The sequence below is a fragment of the Acartia tonsa genome, chromosome 9 (genome assembly GCF_053477335.1).
Source record: "Acartia tonsa isolate MP-2025a chromosome 9, ASM5347733v1, whole genome shotgun sequence".
Classification (NCBI taxonomy): domain Eukaryota; kingdom Metazoa; phylum Arthropoda; class Copepoda; order Calanoida; family Acartiidae; genus Acartia; species Acartia tonsa.
Window position 1 is genome coordinate 49503787 of NC_137268.1, and position 3808 is coordinate 49507594.

The window sequence follows — 3808 nt, forward strand, 5'->3', positions numbered from 1 at the left end:
AGGTTTCTTCCTCCAGCTGGAACCATACTGTCCAATTCTGCTCCAGGTGGTTATCATTGTGGTACAAGTGCTGCAGGATGGAATAATGCAACTTTACCCACTGTGCCAGGTTCTACAATAGATATAAAGGTAACATTGAGATACTACAATTATTCTCATTATATTTAAAAGGTCAATATATATATTCAATTTGGTTGCGCCTGTAGCATCTAGGAGCTCTATATTTGAAAGTGTACAAAGGCCTGATAACAGCAAGAAAAAAAACATACCAAGACATAAATGTAAAATATTAAAAAGGCTGAAACCATACAGTGACCTATTTGAAGCTTCTCTTCAGTAAGATATTTTTAGAAACAGATATTAAACCTTATAGCTATACATAATGCTAGCAACTTTGCCCTTGTATCTAGGATCCTGTAATCAATGGCATAAGAAGGGGGTTTGAAAACTGAAAAATAGTCCAAAATCATCCCAATCTTAAACCAAAAAATAACATAAAACCAGTCTGGGAACTGTAAAGCTTCCATAAAAAGAAAAATTAAATTAGTTCAATGGTTATTGAAATCTCCAGTTTCCGACAAAATACCTTACACATTACTATATAATAGGATAGCGTCTACGCCCTTAGAGGCTTCTAATTCTTTGAGAAAAGGAGAACAATGTCAGTCTAGTGGTTATAAAGATTTTAAACTACAGACTGACACACACACCGTCAGACATTCTTCAGACTTTTACTTGAAGATTATACCAGTGCATTCACCTATATATATAAGTATTAATTCAGGTTTGTTTTGATTGGGATGGCAACCAATGTAGATGGAATAGTGCTGGAAGAGTTACTAACTGTGGAAACTACTACGTGTACTATCTTGATAATACTGGAGGATGTTCCTACAGATATTGTGGTGCAAACTAATATCCAATGTTAGGGAGGAGTAAATTTTCAGTAAAAGAAAATAAAAGTTAAATGTTTTTCTCGTATTCACTCGAATCTGGTGGATAGGAACCGGTTCTCATTAATACGAAAAAACTATGTCTAGCATCGTATTATATCCAGCTTTCCACAAATATAAAAATGTACAATCATAAGATTAAAACCAGTTTTTTAGCCGGTGCCTTCGGCACCTCGGGGCTAAAAAAACTAGTTTTAATCTTATAATTGTACATTCTATATTCGCGGAAAGCCGTTTATAATATGATGTGAGAAAAAACTATTATTTATCTCAAAGAATATTTACATGTCAAGTCACTAACCATTCCTCCTACTTTTTTAAAATTATTCTTAATTCATATAATTTTTTCCCTACTTTTAATATATAAATTCCTTAAGAGTTATTATTTCTAATAAAATGTATTCAATCAAGTGTTTTTTTTTTTTTAAATAAATATCCTAAAATTAAATTTTTTTTATGATTAAATGTATGTAAATTCAGAGCGTTAGGCTGAAAATTTGTTAAATTGAATATAATTAATCAAAATAAAACAAGGATGCCAACATCCATAAAAGCGAAGCACTGAAACGGTAGAACAAACGGACATTAACACTTATATAGTGTCAGAACTGAATAATCAGAATATAAACGTATAAGAGTCGAAGCAAAATTGTAAACAAATTTGTTGAAAAACTGCTTTATACAGGATAATGTTTATGGACATACTTACATTTTTAGGACTTGATTATAGAGTTGCTTTGCCTATAACATTATACTTTGTTGTCCCAGGAATCAATATACCAAAAAATCAGATCAATTGGATGATTAGATCACATAAAAATTTGTTGTTAAAAAAGTAAAAAAATCAACATGTTTAAAATGGACGTACGGACATTTTGGTAATTATTATAGAGTTGCTACGGTTTATAAATCGTACCTAACTATTAAAGGAATCACCATGCAAATTTGAAATCGATAGGACAATTCTAACATGCTTAAATTAACGAAAAAATCTATCCGTTACGGACAGACGGGCGGACGGACCGACCCTAATTATAGAAAAGCTTCGCTTTTAAAAAGATTTATGTGAATGGGTAGCGTAGCAATAACAAACTAATACAGATAAGTTTAAACAGGATGTTTAAAAATAAATTATGTATAATCATAACAGTCGTCATATTGAAGATAAAAAAAAAGGATGACAACATCCATAAAAGCAAAGCTCTGAAACGGTATGACAGACAAACATTTATATTGTAGAGTGTAGAGTATACAAAATTTGAATATTCAAGTTTTGAAAAAATTATACGTAAATTTGTTTTAAAAAAATCTTAAATACAGAATTCTGTTTAGGGACATACTGACATTTTTAGGACTTGATTATATAGATGCTTCGCTTATAATATTGTACCTTATTGTAATAGGAATCAGTAATCCAAATATTAACATGTTTAAAATGGACGTACGGACATTCTGGTAAATCGTACCTAACTACTAAGCACCATGCAAAGTTTGAAATCGATAGAACAATTCTAACACGCCTAAATTAACCCATTAGTGCCGAGGGCCACTTTTATGGGCCGATCGAGCTGAAAGTTTCAGGGAAGCTTTATAATGGTCAAAACGGAATTCGTATTTTTTTGTTTTGCTCTAGTGGCGTGCACAGGAAAGTTGCAAAAAAACCCGGTTCGGCTCGGCCATAAATACCAACCAGGCATTATTACCCGTTTTGGGCGGTTTCCGCCGGCGTTAAAACCCAGTTTTGCTGTAAAAACCCTGTTATTTTGACCAAAAATCGAAAAATGTAATTTTTGAACGCCAAAAGTGAGATGAACACTTTTTAGAACTTTGATACGATCCGAAATTGAAAACTACACAACCTCATGTAATCTATAGAGCTACAAGTAATATACAAAGCGATTTATTTCAAATTTAGTGTTTCGGCTATAGGTGCCGCCGTTTTCGGGTAAAAAAACCCGTTGCTCGAAGTTTTAAAAGACACACACTACAAAAAAAGAACATATAAGATTTGGGTGTTACATATCAGAAAACGAGCAAAAAACTATTGGGAGACACATATAGAGATTACTAGGGTTATTAGGGTGGCTCAAACCCTTACTAATGACGTAAACTGTTATTTTTATTGGTTGAAAAGTTAAAACCGGGTAATAAAAACCGAAACTGAGCCGGGTTTTAAAACTGTCGGGTATTTATGGCCAAGCCGAACCGGGTCATAATAGGGCGTAAAAAAACGATAAAAAAATCATATAAAAAATAATAATTTGAATAAAACGAATTTACAAATAGATGTACTTGTCAATAAACATTAGATTTCACGAAAAAAATCAGCGACTTTACTATAAAAACAAAAAAGTTAGAAAGGGTATTTTGAATTTTCATGATTTTCAAATTTTGTTGAGCTATACCGGCAAACGGAAGTAAGCTAAACTGCCTGCTCCAGGGGGAAATGAAGACTAGGGTAGTAGAAGGGGGATTCATACTGAGAATGATGCAATTATGAAGCCGGAAACCGTTTTTTTTTCCATTTTTCGGAACCGGGTTTTAATGCCCGGTTCGGCACTAATGGGTTAACGAAATAAGCTATCCGTTACATTACGTTGTTTTAAATGGACATTAATACTTCTTGAAAAGTGCTTTAGAGTAGCTTAGCCTCTCAGGTTAAACTTGATTATTGAGAAATTGCAATGTTAGTTTTAAATGCAATAGCACAATTCTTACAATAATTTATTTACAGATTATTTAATTGCATCCTGTAAAAAGACATGCTTTAATGCCCTGCTTTTAGTTTTGCTTCTTTACTTAAACCCGTGACCGTGGCTCAATACGTAGCGCATCCGCTCGTCGTCGGTAAGATG

General features: G+C 32.9%; 1 long non-coding RNA gene across 1 annotated transcript; it reads left to right on the forward strand.

The window, feature by feature from the left end:
• Nucleotides 1-1401, forward strand: LOC145327937 (uncharacterized). The gene is made up of 2 exons (XR_013882277.1): nt 1-129; nt 785-1401. It is a non-coding gene; the product is annotated as an uncharacterized LOC145327937 (long non-coding RNA).
• Nucleotides 1402-3808: the final 2407 nt, after the last annotated feature.